We start from the raw sequence: 16,204 nt of genomic DNA, 5'->3' as shown, positions 1-16,204 counted from the left end.
AATGCATGACAAGAAATTGCAATGACAATTCACTTTACCTGTTTGGTTAGAGTAGTGCAAAAGTGCCCTATATTTTTTTCATCTTCTTCACAAATACATAACTAAATAACCAGATGATTTTCTCTCCATAATTCCAAATTCTAAATACACACTTTAAGATTAAAACAAATCTTTAAATACTGAACAGTTTATTTTCAGATCTCATCCATAAAAACTACCTAAATTTTTTTTTTTTCTTCAATATTTTATCTAATTTCGACAAAGATTCAACAAAATTAGTTGATTTGAGTTGGTTTAAATCTTCATAGATAGAAGAGAGGAGAAACTGAGATAAAAATCACTAATTTTTTTTTTTTTTACTGGTGGCAGCTACAAAAGAGGAGGAAGTTACAAAAAAAAGCTAAGAGAGAGAGAGAAAGAGAAATTGCAAATAGTTACGCTGTTTTTTTGGCTGCAACAAGTTGTCTTCTAACCTATTTATACGGTGCACATGAGTGCAACTTATTTACATAACTGCCACTTTGCATTAGTGGGCCAAACACCAGTAAATGGGTAGTTAGTGGGAAATGGGTGCAAATGCATCCCGTTACAGTGAACCAAACATAGCATATAGAGTAAAACGTTGGGTACACGTACTAAGAGTTTAGTTTATATAGCTACCATGAACATTGTTATTAGAAACTCGATCTTGAGGTCAAAGTTGCAATAATTGCATGCAATATCATGAATTTGGTAGGCAAGAAAGACCAAAAAAAAAAAACATTTAAGTTTGGTTGAAGTTTCAATGATTTTTTTGAGTTTTAAGTTTTTAGTTGGTTTAGGTCAACGTCAATATGTGGTAGTGGGCTTGATAATGTTTTTACTACTACTATCTACTCTTTCCTTGATTTTTCAGTTGAATGGTTTTCATGTGAGAGAAAACAACTCGTGAATACTAATGACTTTTTACAACAATTATATAGCTTCAGCTCCATTGTGTGTATACCAACTATAACAAATCTTTATATGTTCCCAATTTATATGCCATCCTTAATTCCTTATTTCAATATCTGATCCAACATAAAACCTATCTACGCATTAAAGCACCTAATATAAAACCTATTATGCAGAGAATGTTGCTTTGATAAACACTGACGGGAGCTCGAAAAGACACCCATGTGTATAAAGGTGTGGAACTGGTAAAATTATATATCACATATCACATATCTTATATATAATGCGGATACTTGCTTTTTCGATTAGTTCCCTTATTCTCGGTTTTAGTCCAAAGTTTTAAATCGAAAGGGTACCAGAAAGTTGAACAACCACTTTCTTTTTGCTCTTAACTAAAAGGATAAATCAGTCAATTGATCTATTTTCACCCTTTAAAATGATAAACTACCTTGCGAAACAGGCACACCGTTTCGACTATTTTTCCAAATTAAAAAGGGAAAAAAAAGTTTTGGCCTCGCCCTTCTTTTCCAAATAAATTCCTCTTTTCACGAAGTGCCGGTTCGACATCTGCAACATCTCTTCTCCATCATAATTGCGCTTTTGACACATTGATTCGCCATGGAAGGGTTAAGATTTCTCTTTCGTTTCTCTCAATTTTGTAGTTATTGGAGTGTTCATGTAGTTCATGCATTTTGCTTCGTTATTGTTTTGTTTCTATTTCTATTTCTGCCTTCTGCTTCATTATTGTCCTATTTTTTATATATTGCCATTTGGTTTTGTAGCCTACAAATCAGATAAGAGAATTATCGTTTTGATAATACTCACTGAAATATATTCATTAATTATTACTTCTTTTATTCTCACCATTTAGACCTCGTTTCCAGATTTGGCAAAAAAGAAGAAAAATGATACGTACAATGTTCCATGGCGATATTCCCGCCTCGTTCTCTTATTCTTCTTTCTCATTTTTCTTCCACATAACTTTTAATTGTTTGAAGAAATACCTGAATAACTTTTATGTTTAGTTACACTTGAATTTTGCCACTATTGGATTGTTTAATATCAATCAATTAGTGCTTCCCGAAATTGGTTTGAGACTTTCGTATTTTTGTCAAACACATGCAGGTCACTGTTAGAACGTAGAAGGACTGCTAAATTACAATATAATAGTGTCGTTCAAAATAGGATTTGAAATGTAGGTATATATCTTCCTGATCATGTTTTCTCCCATGGGCAACTATATGTTTCGTTGTCAAGGTGTGTTTCGTGGACTAACATCAAGATTTTGGTAAAAAATGGATCCTTAAATAGACGTGGTGGAACTTATACCAGAAATATAGTGTACCGTGACGTGTTGCTTTCAGAATATGATGATATGAGTGATTAATATTGCAAGAAAATATGGTTTATTCCTCTGCTACCTGCCTACCTTCGTCCAGTATTTGATTGTATGCAATTATTCCTATATGTCTTCTTAACGTTTAGATTTAACCCATGACTACATAACATTTTTTTTACATGATGTAATGCTTTCAGATAATGACACTAGGAATGCTTAATATAGAACTTCTTCGCAGTTCCTCTGATAGTTTGTATCGTTATTATTTTTTCCCTGTTTTATTATTTATTTTTCTACATTTATTTTTAGATTTTAATATATAAAATATAATGTGCTCTCTTCACGTAGTTCGTTTAGTGGCAGATTGTATGCATTTATTCCTATACGTCTCATTTTTAAAACATTTAACCCATGACTATCGCCATTAATATAAAAAGTTTTTAACTCCGCCAATGCAAGATCCGTTCTTGCATTGCTGGTCCCAAGCCCAGATAAAGGAGGAGGGGAAACAATTTTACTATGAATTTTCTACGTTCTTAGTTGTACAAAGGCGGAATCACACGACTAATAGCTAAAACAAAAAACAAAGACATGGATAGTTTATTTAGTTTTACTCTTACCTTTTTAGAAAAGTTTTCACCTTGCTTGGACTTTTGCTTTGAGAACGTATCTGTCTGTTTCTTCATAGGAGTGTGCATGCCATATTTGAAATGGTCCGACATTGGAAGAGGTAATTCTATGTACAACCAATCTAGTTGTTGCTTTGTGGATATTGGTTGCCACATTGTCTGTATGGATTCAGTAACTACAGGAAATAAGAATCAAGGTTTAAGAAACTGTTTTCCTGGAAGCAGAAATCATCGCACAACACTACATTTCAACGACGCGACTAGCATCCACAATTTCTTCCTTTTGTCGCCTCCATACAAACAATTTGAAAAAAGCATCACTCCATCATTTGAATCATTCAATCTCCATACACATGAAATAAGATCCACATTATATTGAAAGCTTTTAAATGGTAATCTTGCCACATAGACATCTTCCGGAAAACTTTTATTTACACATTCAATTCACTCAACATATTATTTCCGACTTAATAGATCTATAGAATAAATATTAACAGTGTCCAATGTATTTTTTCTTATTGTTTCTCAATGTAACCGTTTATATATATAGAGATGGAAATTATATATATATATATATATAATGGTATTTGTTAGTTAGCCACAATTTCTTTCTCTGTCCAAGCTACCTGTTTGTTTAAGCCGACAAAAAAAAAAAAGAACAGATGGATTCACTAACTAGATCATTTTGAAGACAATGATAAAAAAAAAATATTCTTCTTGCATTTTTTTTAAAATATTTTATTCTCCAGTGTTGAATAGCAATTATGGTGCACACCATGATATAATATTTTTATATCTTACAGGGAGTACACTAATATTAATCCAACAATATTCCTCAATCACAAATAAATGCTCGACAAGATAACTACACAACCAGCAACACAAAGGTTAACTTCATCAACATAATTCATATTTTTTTGCTAAATTACTTTGTGGCATATGCACTAATAATTATATATTGACTAAATTACAGGCGGTTAAATACCTTTTTGAATGTATTTATTCGCAATATGGAATAACAGCAAAAATCGAATTGAACAAAGAACACAACTAACGTGTTTCTTATTTACATGTTATATAATCGACCTGTATTAATCTAAAACATGCTACATAATCCATTCAAACAGATGTAATTTGTTATTATTCTAATTTACATGATTTCATTCCTTTAATTTTCTACACCCCTATTTTCTTTCCGCGTTATGTCCCCATTTACTAGTATAATATTTACTAGTATAATATGAAGCCTACTTCCCTGTCCATGAATTCCGCACCATCTTTCTTGACCCTACCGAGAGAAGTATCATTGATAAGAAATTTCCAGTCTTGACTTTTCTTCCTAACTTACACATAATGGCTCATACAAGTTATATCTATAACCCCCAGTAAACCATTATCCGGTATTATTTCTTTGCAAACCAGAAATCTCAATGGGTCTCTTTGGTTTGTTATTCTTTGCCTTTTCTTCTGCACTGGTACTACACTTCAATCTCAGCACTGCCCAAACCTTTGCTTATGTATCCTGTTTAGGAGGAGATTACACAACAAACAGCACATTTCAAGCTGATCTCAGCATCCTACTTTCATCTATATCCAATAATAGCACTAGTCCAAATAATGCAAAATTTTTTAGCAACACCGTGAGAAGTAATTCAGATGGAGTTTATGGGATTTTCCAATGCAGACTTGATTATACCTTGGAAGACTGCAAGAAGTGTGCGAAAAATGCAACTGAACTGGTCACAACTCGGTGCCCGATGAAGAAAGAATCAATTATTTTTTACGTTGAGTGTTGGCTGCACTACTCCGACAAGCCTTTCACCATGCAGGATCGACCCACTATCTATTATTTTAACTTAAATAATATAAGCCTCTCGGATCAGTTCATTCTGGCACGGAGCGTGTGTTGGAATCTCTTATGTATTTCTAAATACTAGTGTGTGTGTGCAAAGTGGCATAAGGAAATCCAATTCTTCCCACATTCAGTAATAAACGGTAACGAATTTGTAGTGTAGCAAAGAAGCAATTACATCAATTTGCAAAAGCAAACAGGGAATACAAAAAATCATTACATCGATCATATCACTAACAAAAATAAATATGAAACTGACAAAATGGAAAACTTGCAAGATGAAAACATACACGGAAGAATAACATCACTCAATTTCTCGAGGCATTTTCAATTTCAAACGATAATACTTTTTTGACTGTTCCTCAACCTTCGACTCTTTCACCAACCCATCAACCACAACCTGTACTATGCCCGCAGAAACATGGCAATTAGAGCCAATACTCTCTTCACAAAGCTTAAGAGCAAGACCAAAATCCCCTTTCTCACAAACACAGGGAATGAGTGCCTCAAAAGTGAACCAATCCGGAACAATATCACTCTTCAACATATTATCATATACGCTCTTAGCTTCATCCAGATTCCCATTATTGCCATACCATTTTATCAAAACATTATACGTAAAAAGATTAGGTTTCTCTACGTTATTCCCAAGCTGTTCAACTAATTCATCTACCTCCGATATTAACCAAACCCTGCAACTTAGTATTATAACTTATTATATCCGGGACAATACCACTCTCTTCCATCGTAGCCCAAATCCTCAAACTTACCATCCCTATAAAACCCATTCAGCAGTGTATTAAAAGTAATCAAACTCGGCTCCACCCCATTTTTCTCCATCGAACGAGCATTCTCCCACTTCCCCATTTCAATAAAAGCTTGAATAAAGCAAGAATCGGTAGAAATTCTCATAGGTGAAGCAAATCAAACCTATTTTAAAATACAGAATATAACTAAACAAAACTAGCGGATATTCTATGGAAAATTGAAAACGTGGAAGTGAGCTGTGGCTTATAAATAGGAAGATGAGGAGATATTCTTTCTTTTTGTAATTAGATCATTACCACGTCTGATTATATTATAAGAAGGAAAATCCGGCTCTACCGACAACTTGTCATTGTTAGACACAACACTAGCCGTTCACATTTTTCATCAAACAGTTTTAAAGCATGATCAAACATATAAAGAAATAAGTCTCATAGCAAAACCTTGTTTAGTAATATCATCAAACTTGTTCTGATGTTCCAACACAATAGTTTTTTCATATACTAAATGTCGAGAACGAAACCGACGTATTTCGGAACACTTTTTGAAATTTTCGACAAGGTTTTTTTGTTTGGAAAGTTTGTTAATTAGACTTTTTATTTCTTCGGGTTTTTCTTCTTGTTTGGGTGTTTGGGTTTTTGTGAGAATTTGAGGTGTTGCTGTTATTGTTATTGTTATTCGGGTGTTTTTGCCAAAGACACGGCTGAGACGAGAAATGGAAGTAAACATTGTTGTTTTGAGGTTTGGTCTTGTTGGGTTTGTGGAACCGTCGAGCTTTGCTCCGGTGATGGTAGTGAGGAACTACCAGTTGTGAAACATAGATGGCTGAATTAAGCCAGTTTTTCACTCTTGGACGGCCCGTCAGCACTGTCCCACCTTTGTGTAGTTTTTACTCTCTCGCGATCGAAGTCACCGATCGACCAACTTTAAGAAGTTTGGACGGCCCAAGAGAACCAACTGAGATTCATGCACATTTCTTCCTTCCTGTTTCGAAGTCGGCCTGATGTGACCAACCTTGAGAAGTTTGGATGGCCCAGGTGAACCGACCGAAATTCGTCTTGACGAAATATTATGAAATTTTGATAGTTTGTCGAAATTTCAATAACCAAATCCACTTTCTCATGAAATTTTCTCCCCACCTATATAAAGAAACTTATGGTTAGGGTTGAGATAACTTTTGAGAGATTAATTTCTTAGGTATTGTGGGAGCTCTATTGAGTTAGGGTTTGAGTGAGGCCTCTTGTTCTTGATTCTTGATATCTCTTGTAAACTCTCCAATCTTTGCTATAAAGGAAACTCGGCTCTTGTGTGGATGTAGGTAACATTTACCGAACCACCTAAATCTTTGTGTCTCTTTGCATATTTACTTCCTTATTTATTGTTTGCTTGTTAAGGGTGATGATAAATTAGTGGCTTTGCTTGTTTGAGTTTGTTGTGATAACTACCAAAGTCTTGGGTGGGTGATTTCCTTGGTGTGATCTCCAAGTTGAAATCATTTGGGATAGAAAGTAGCTAGATTGAGGTGTGACTTTCTAGTGAAATCTCCCAACAAGTGGTATCAGAGCATGGTTTTGAATCATTGGAACAAGGTGTGTGAGGAAAGACTCCACCTTTAGCATTGAGAGCTAGGTGTTCGAAGAAATTCCTCTGAGAGAGTCTCCACCGTTGTATTGGTTCAAGTGGAAGTCATGACGACCGAAAAGGAAAGCTACAAGATAGAGAAGTTTGACGGAACAAACTTCGGCTATTGGAAGATGCAAATCGAGGACGTACTCTATCAAAAGGATTTGATGGAAACATTGATAAGTGAGAAGTCCGATGAGATTCCGCAAGACAAATGGGATTTGCAAGATAGAAAGGCATTGGCCACAATCCGATTGAGTCTCTCGAAGTCGGTAGCCTTCAATATTAAAACTGAGAAGACGGCGAAGTCTCTCATGGAGGCACTTACTACAATGTATGAACAACCCTTGGCCGCGAACAAAGTCTATTTGATCACCAAGCTATTTAGTATGAGAATGTCGGAGGGGACCTCCTTTAAGGATCACCTAAATGAATTCAACCAAACTAAAGACCAATTGGAGTCGGTTGAGATTACATTTAGTGATGAGGTGCTAGCTTTGGCGATACTTGGACAATTGCCTCCAAGTTGGAAGGCGACTATGGCGGCTATTAGTGGCTCTGCGGGAATGACCAAGTTGAAGTTTGAGCACGTTGTTAGTATGGTACTAACTGAGGAAATCCGGAGACAGGATTGTCCGTCATCTTTGGGATCAACTTCAGGGTCGGCATTGAGCACTGAAAGTAGGGGAAGAAAGTCAAACAGGAGTCGTAGTAAGAAAAAGTGGAGGGGAAGATCGAAATCTCAAGCCCCCCAATTGCAAAGTATTGAACACAAACCTCGAGACTTAAGTGAAGTTGTATGCTACAACAGTGGTAGGCCTGACCACTATAGTCCCAACTGCCCGACACCAAGAAACAACAACAACATTAATAAGAACAAGAAAAAGGATCAAGAAGCTAATGTTGTTGAGATGGTAGATGATGCCTTGATATGTTCGATGGAGCAAAAGAAGGAGTCTTGGGTACTTGATTCCGGAGCATCTTTCCATGCTACCTCACATCGAGAGTTCTTTGAGAACTACGCCGAAGGTGACTTTGGAACGGTCTTTCTCGGCGATGACCAACCTTGTGACATTGTCGGTAAGGGTGACGTGCATGTCAAGATGAATGGCTCGTCATGGTTATTGAGGAAAAATTTGATTTCTGTGGGGCAATTGGCAAGTGAAGGATTTGTTACAGTCTTCACCAGTAACACTTGGAAAGTCTCGAAGGGTTCAATGGTTGTTGCAAATGGTAAGAAAGATGGTACTCTCTACATGACTACACATGGGTGTGAGTCGATTGCTGTGGTACATAGCAAAGAGGATCCAAATGTTTGGCACCGCAGGCTTGGTCACATGAGTGAGAAAGGAATGAAAATCCTTCACTCTTCTGGTAAACTCCCAAAGTTACAGTCGACTGAAATTGACTTCTGTGAGAACTGCGTATTTGGAAAGCAGAAGTGGGTGAGTTTTCAGAGAATGGGTCAGACTCCGAAAGCTAGAAGGCTTGAGTTGATTCATATAGATGTCTGGGGGCCAGCTAATGTCTCTTCACTTGGCGGAAAGTTATATTTTGTGACTTTCATTGATGACCATACTAGGAATGTGTGGGTCTATTTCTTGAGACACAAGTAAGAAGTATTTGAAGTGTTCAAGACTTGGAAGGCCATGGTTGAGAATGAGACAAGCTTGAAAGTAAAGAAGCTGAGATCCGACAACGGTGGAGAGTATGAGGATTCAGGTTTTAAAAGCACTTGTGGCCGACAATGGCATCAAGATGGAGAAAACTTTGCGGGGACACCTCAGCCAGAATGGGGTTGTTGAAATGGATGAATAGAACACTGACAGAGAGAGCTAGGTGTATGCGTACACTAGCAGGCTTGCCCAAGCAGTTCTGGGCAGAAAGTGTTAGCACAGCAGCTTACCTGATCAATAGAGGACCATCAGTACCTTTGGACTTTAAGATTCCAGAGGAAGTGTGGAGCGGGAAGGATGTGAACCTTTCCCATTTGAAGGTGTTTGGTTGTGTGTCCTATGTCCACATTAGTGACCAAGCTAGAAGCAAGCTTGATGCTAAGTCACTAAAGTGCACTTTTATCGGCTATGGCGGTGATGATTTTGGGTATCGCTTTTGGGATGATCAAAATCGGAAAATCATTCGTAGTAGAGATGTTGTGTTTAATGAGAAGGTGATGTACAAGGACAGAGATGAAGCACAAACCAAGGAATCGGGTACAGAGAGCGGCACAGAGTATGTTGAGTTGGAAGACTTCGATGTAAGTCGTGGTATAGTGGGAGCCCTACAAATGAGGATGACGAATAGTGACTCGAGAGAATAATGAGGATACTACACCACCGAGTCCATCTCCACCTCGCGCCCCCAAGGAAGACATCCAGGCCACATGTACCGAAAGCGAGATATCCGCCTCCACCTATGTGAATTACTTGCTACTTACTGATGGTGGCGAGCCTCAATGCTATGATGAAGCATTGGAGGTGAGTGATGCAAGCAAGTGGGAGCTTGCTATGCAAGATGAGATGAAGTCCCTCATCTCTAATGGCACGTGAGAGTTAGCCAAACTACCCATGGGCAAGAAGGCTCTACAGAACAAATAGGTGTTTAGAGTTAAAGAGGAACATGATGGTTCCAAGAGATACAAAGCGAGGCTAGTAGTCAAGGGTTTTCAGCAGAAAGCAGGCATTGACTTCACAGAGATATTCTCCCCAGTGGTGAAACTAAATACTATTCGGTCAGTGTTGAGTATTGTTGTAGCGGAAGATTTGTATCTTGAGCAGTTGGATGTTAAAACTGCCTTCCTCCATGGTGACCTAGTTGAGAAAATTTACATGCTGCAACCGGAGGGCTTCAACAAGAAGGGTAAAGAGAATATGGTATGCAGGCTCAGAAAGAGCTTGTATGGTTTGAAACAAGCCCCTAGGCAGTGGTACAAGAAGTTTGATAACTTCATGCAAGGAAATGGCTACTATAAATGCAACGCTGACCATTGTTGCTACTTCAAGAGGTTCAACTCCAGCTACGTCATCCTATTGCTATATGTTGATGATATGTTAGTAGCGAGTTCTGATATGTCAAAAATTGGGAGATTGAAAGAGAAGTTAGCAAGTGAGTTCTCTATGAAGGACTTGGGTGCAAAATAAAAACAGATTCTAGGGATGAGGATCAGAAGAGATAGGCAGAAAGGTATTCTGGAGTTGTCTCAGGCTGAGTATGTTGAGAAGGTATTGAAGAGGTTCAACATGGGTGGTGCGAAACCAGTTTGCACACCTTTGGCAGTCCACTTCAAGTTGTCCAAGGAACACTCTCCCAAGACTGTTGAGGAAAGCAACTTCATGGCTAAGGTACCATACGCCTCTGCCATTGGAAGTCTTATGTATGCCATGGTTTGCACGCGTCCGGATATAGCCCAAGCAGTGGGAGCTGTCAGTAGATTTATGTCTAATCCTGGCAAGCAACATTGGGAAGCCGTGAAGTGGATATTGAGATATCTGAGAGGTACTACAGAGAAATGCCTATGTTATGGAAGGGGTGTTGTGAACCTGCAAGGATATGTGGATGCTGATTTTGCAGGTGAGGTAGATCGCAGAAGAAGCACTACTGGTTATGTCTTTACAGTAGGTGCTACTGCAGTGAGTTGGATTTCTCAGTTACAGAAGATCGTTGCTTTGTCTACCACGTATGAGTATGTGGCATTCTGTAAGCAAGCAAAGAGATGATTTGGTTACAGGGATTGATGGAAGAGCTTGGGATGAAGTAAGAGAGAAGTGTGTTACACAGTGATAGTCAGAGTGCTATACATCTTGCTAAGAATTCCGCCTTTCATTCTATGACCAAGCACATTGGTCTCCGGTATCATTTTATCCGATCTCTGTTGGAGGATGAGGTTTTAGCACTTGAGAAGATCCGAGGAAGTGAGAATCCGGCGGATATGTTGACCAAGACCGTGCCTACTGAGAAGTTGAAGTTGTGTTCAACTTCGGTGGGTCTTCTTGCTTGAAGACCATGATGGATGAGCCGAGTGTTTCATTAGTAAATTGGATTTGGATGGAGTTTTTACAATTGAGATGTGATTTGCTTGTAGAATCTCGACAGGTTCCAAGTGGGAGATTGTTGGGTTTGTGGAACCGTCGAGCTTTGCTCCGGTGATGGTAGTGAGGAACTAACAGTTGTGAAACATAGATGGCTGGATTAAGCTAGTTTTTCACTCTTGGACGGCCTATCAGCACTGTCCCACCTTTGTGTAGTTTTTACTCTCCTGCATCGAAGTCAGCCTGATCTGACCAACTTTAAGAAGTTTGGACGACCCAAGAGAACCAACTGAGATTCATGCACATTTCTTCCTTCCTATTTCGAAGTCGGCCTGATGTGACCAACCTTGAGAAGTTTGGATGGCCCAGGTGAACCGACCGAAATTCGTCTTGACAAAATATTATGAAATTTTGACAGTTTGTCGAAATTTCAATAACCAAATCCACTTTCTCATGAAATTTTCTCCCCACCTATATAAAGAAACTTATGGTTAGGGTTGAGATAACTTTTGAGAGATTCATTTCTTGGGTATTGTGGGAGCTCTATTGAGCTAGGGTTTGAGTGAGGCCTTTTGTTCTTGATTCTTGATATCTCTTGTAAACTCTCCAATCTTTGCTATAAAGGAAACTCGGCTCTTGTATGGATGTAGGTAACATTTACCGAACCACCTAAATCTTTGTGTCTCTTTACATATTTACTTCCTTATTTATTGTTTGCTTGTTATGGGTGATGATAAATTAGTGACTTTGCTTGTTTGAGTTTGTTGTGATAACTACCAAAGTCTTGGGTGTGTGATTTCCTTGGTGTGATCTCCAAGTTGAAATCATTTGGGATAGAAAGTAGCTAGATTGAGGTGTGACTTTCTAGTGAAATCTCTCAACAGGTCTAAAACCAGTGTCAAGTTTGAAGACGGGTTTTCACTTTTGAGTATAGATCTTAATTGGTTCAGAGTTCTTCCATCGCATACTTGTCAAGATTCCGGTGTATGTTTCACGAAATGTAGATATTTTAAATCATGAATCTCGGTTGATATCTATTCTAACTATACTAAAGCGCTCCACATCATGAATTTCTATATTTTGCATATTTTTTTCTCGCGCGCGAAGGTCTCTCCTCATGATATCATATACAATATTTCTTCTTCACTAAGTTCACTTTTGAATATTCATCTCATCACCTATTTTGATTTTCGACTCGACAGTTTATGGTTCTTTCTTTTCCCTACTAACTAAATTTGTGGTTAATTTAATCTAATCAAATGTGAATCTCCTTGTGAAGATGTTGTAGAAACTAAGTAGTCGTCGATTTTTAATGTGGCCGAGTCTCAACATATAATTTCAAAATATAGACGTTAGCCTTTTCTATTTCTTCCTTCACAATCCATATCAATCTTACTGAAGTTTGAGGGATGAACTTTGTAAGTAGATGCTGAGTTGGGTCTTATGATTATTATTCTTTTTATTTAATACAAACAACAATCTTCAATTTCTATTTATTTTATGTTTTTTCCTATGTTGAATTTGTATGCTACACTGACTTTCAATATTTATTTATTTATTTAACATTAATATAGTGTTTCAAAACAAAAACGATGATTGTGCTCCACCAGAGTACACGATTAACATGAATTTAGTGTTCAAAATGTGAATAGTCTTAAAAAAGCGTAATTTGTTGTAATTTTGCAACTCATCCTCTTTATGAATTTCAATATCTTTGCGTATGTAACTATATTTTTATTCTGATTAAACACAAGCACTCAGTGAACCTTTTTTTAAATTTCATAGATTGATGTAGTTTTATTACAAATGCAAATTCATGTTATGCATTTTCTTTTTGCAGCCACTATTTCTTCTTCAACTTATGGCCCCATGAATTCAACTATGGAAATATTTCACACAATCTTCAAGTGTTTCTCTTCAAAGGCTCACCCTTATATTCAAAGAAATTTCAATGGTAATCTAAGCACTACTGTTTATGTAGTTTGCTCTTTGACCATGATTAAACCAATAATTTCCCTTTCATATATAAGACAAGCAAGTGTTCTTTTGGTGCTTCTCTTTAGAATTGGCCGGATAGAAGTTTTCTCTTATATCCCTTTGTTCTTTGTGACCTCACCAGAATCAATCTTTTCCACACTAATCCATATTTATTACAAAATATTTTTGGGGTGTATTAGTGTATAGCTGAGTTGGTAGAGAATTGGGCTTAGCCTAATGGTCGCAGGTTCAAGTCCTGCCATACTCAAATAACTAAGGATAAATGTTTTTATGCAAACCTCATATTCATTTTTATTCTATTTATTTTACTTTACTTTCGTGAGAAATGTCTTTTATTATTTGTTCACGCTCTATTTGATCTATGACAACCTAATATACTGACCACTTACCTAAGAATATTTCCTCATTTGCAAGCATGAATTGTTGGTTAGACGTAGGCGGAGAGCGCCTACTGCTTATGCAATAGAAATTACTAGATTCTTTTAGTATGCAGCATATAGGTAATGACAAATCCAGCCCCAATTTTCTCTTCCTTTTTTCTTTTTGGTTGTAATTTAAGTTGATAAGTAGGCTCTATTACTATTATAAAAAAAAAAAGAACTAAGACTTAATAGATAGCAACTAATTATTCAATGGAGTGAAGAACCAATTTTCCTGCTAGCTACTCATTAAACAAGAAATTTTACTACTAAAAAAAAAGGTTGTTGTGTCGGTTTTTGGTGTATCGGGTATGTGGGAAACCGACACAACAAACTTTTTGTGTTGGTTTGAGGTTTAATTTGCTTGCCTAAGGATCAGGTTTGTTGTGTCACTTCATCTAAAAGAGACACTACAAGTTTTTCAATTGTGTCAGTTCTACTAAAACCTGTTGTGTCGCTTTGGTTAAAACTTTGAGTATAATGTTTTCTATACTTCATCAGACCGACACATCAAAATTCATCAAAATTTCAAGGCTTCAAATAAAAAATTTCAAGTATCCCAAATTAATTATGCACTTCACAATTAAAGAAACCCAAAAAGAACAGACTCTCTCTCTCCACCGTTTCGTTCACCAAAAAAAAAAAAAAAAACTTAAGCTTTCATCTCCCTCTCCTTGCATTTCTTCCTGCTACTCCTTCATTCTATCTTTTCGTCTTCGACATCTCTCAAGCTCTTCGCCAAAAAATCAAGCTTTCATCTTCCAGACTCTCGGCCTTGTTGTTAAAGTATGTTTTTTTTATTTTTTTTTTCAAGTGGAAATTTTATTGATAATGATAACGAATTTTACAAATAATTAGGACAAGCATGCAACAAGTCAGTCTTGCCCTTTCTCGAATAGCAAATCCTATCATTCTAAAACAAACTCGTTAGAACCAAACCGTCATAACGCTATCGCTTAACTAACTTTAAAGTCTCTTGAGGAGCTCAACGCATCGTTGTTCCAAGAAACCCGAAAGTGTCGAAACCAACATAATGAAACAATGCTGGTTAGCCCTGCAAGCTTCCTCATTCTTTTCCATCTTCCCTATCGCTACTCTCTTAGCTGCTTCTCCCACCTCAAAGTCATCATTCCCCAACCCTACCAACGGAGATACTCCAGTTACATTAACACATGCATGTTTTCCCTCAGACCAACTGTAAATCAAGATATCTGCAGGCTAATGTGTCGATTTGCCCTCATTCGGATTAGTGAGAAAGTTAACAGGAGCTTCTTTCTTCACTTATACCCTAGCCTTCCAAAATGCATCACACAAAATGTCCCTAACATGAATAACCTCATTTTTTTGTTTAACTTGATTGATGGTTTATTTTGTTTTGGGAAGTTGAGTTCTAAATTGGGCATGTTAAGTAGCCTTAGTTCATTTACATCCCTCTGGTTTATCAAACTCCGAGTAAGATTATAGCCACGATTTTGCCAATGACTACGTGAAGAACAAAACAAACAATCACGTGATTAGAACCACCTATATTTATAAATACAGTAGATAAACCACCATCACTTAATAACATATTACTTGGTCCACCCACACCATTAGAATCATTATCACCTGATTCATTTGCAAATGCTTCCAGTACTAGTGCCCTGCTGAATGATCCATTACTACTTCCGTGTTTTTCTTGCAATCTGTACAATATGAATCCATTTTTTTTTCAATTTATTAAGTTAGTGATTGGTATGGTTTTGTTGTTTTTGCCTTTCTAGTTTCCTGAAAAAGATGATTGATATCCAAACCTCAACTAGTAATTTTGGCATATGTTAGGGTGTTACTTAATAGGGAAAAACTTGGTGATTTGGAATCATATCTGCGAGCTGTTTTTGGTCTGTGTTAAATTGGTTTGGGACAAAGATTTATGCTTTTTTAAGAATTAAACACTCGATGACAACATGCAAGTAATTAATATTGTCTGCTTTGTTGTTTATTTTTTCACCTGATTGTAGTTCATCCCTTGGATCATGTGTTTATTTTACGTTTTAATTGTTGCAGTAGAGTGTTACTTTTCCATTGTTTCGCAAAATTAATTATTGCCTTTCAAAATGGATAAGTTTTGGATGTCAAAGGATAGGCTCACTAGGGAATACAATAATGGGATAGAAACTTTGATCAGTATTGCAAAGGATGAGGATAGTTGATAAGAGCTCAAAACTTTAGTTTTAACCCCTTAACAATATTGCTGTTAGACCAATTATGTGATTAATAATATAGGTTTATGACTAATTACGTGCTTTTAAGTATTTCAGGTTTTGGAGTTAAATAAATGTAAATTCGTTACTAATTAGGCGCTAAAAGGAGCTAAAGAGATTGCTATGAAAGTTCTATGAAGAAAGCCCAAGTTTCATGGAGAAAAAACCCTTAAAAAGCCCAAGTTAAAGTTGTTAAGTGAAAGTCAAACCGGATTAGAAAGCTGAAGAAAAGTCAATAGAACTTAAAAAGGCCATATCTTTAGACTCAGACCTCGGATTTGGGCCCATTTTATATCAAAATGACCGGCTCAGAAAGCTCTTTCCAATGGTCTAGACCTTGACTCGATCAGAGTAGTATAAGTTGGTGAAAATTCG

The 16,204-nt window shown here is 36.9% G+C and overlaps 1 long non-coding RNA gene across 1 annotated transcript in view; it reads right to left on the bottom strand.

Annotated features, from left to right (window-relative positions):
• LOC147500413 (uncharacterized) overlaps nucleotides 1-16,204 on the bottom strand; it is a 61,945-nt gene that overhangs the window by 32,519 nt on the left and 13,222 nt on the right. The window lies entirely within an intron of this gene.

Source organism: Coptis chinensis, chromosome 5 (assembly GCF_015680905.1).
Source record: "Coptis chinensis isolate HL-2020 chromosome 5, ASM1568090v1, whole genome shotgun sequence".
In the NCBI taxonomy this organism is placed as follows: Eukaryota; Viridiplantae; Streptophyta; class Magnoliopsida; order Ranunculales; family Ranunculaceae; genus Coptis; species Coptis chinensis.
This window is presented reverse-complemented; position numbering and strand designations above follow the sequence as displayed.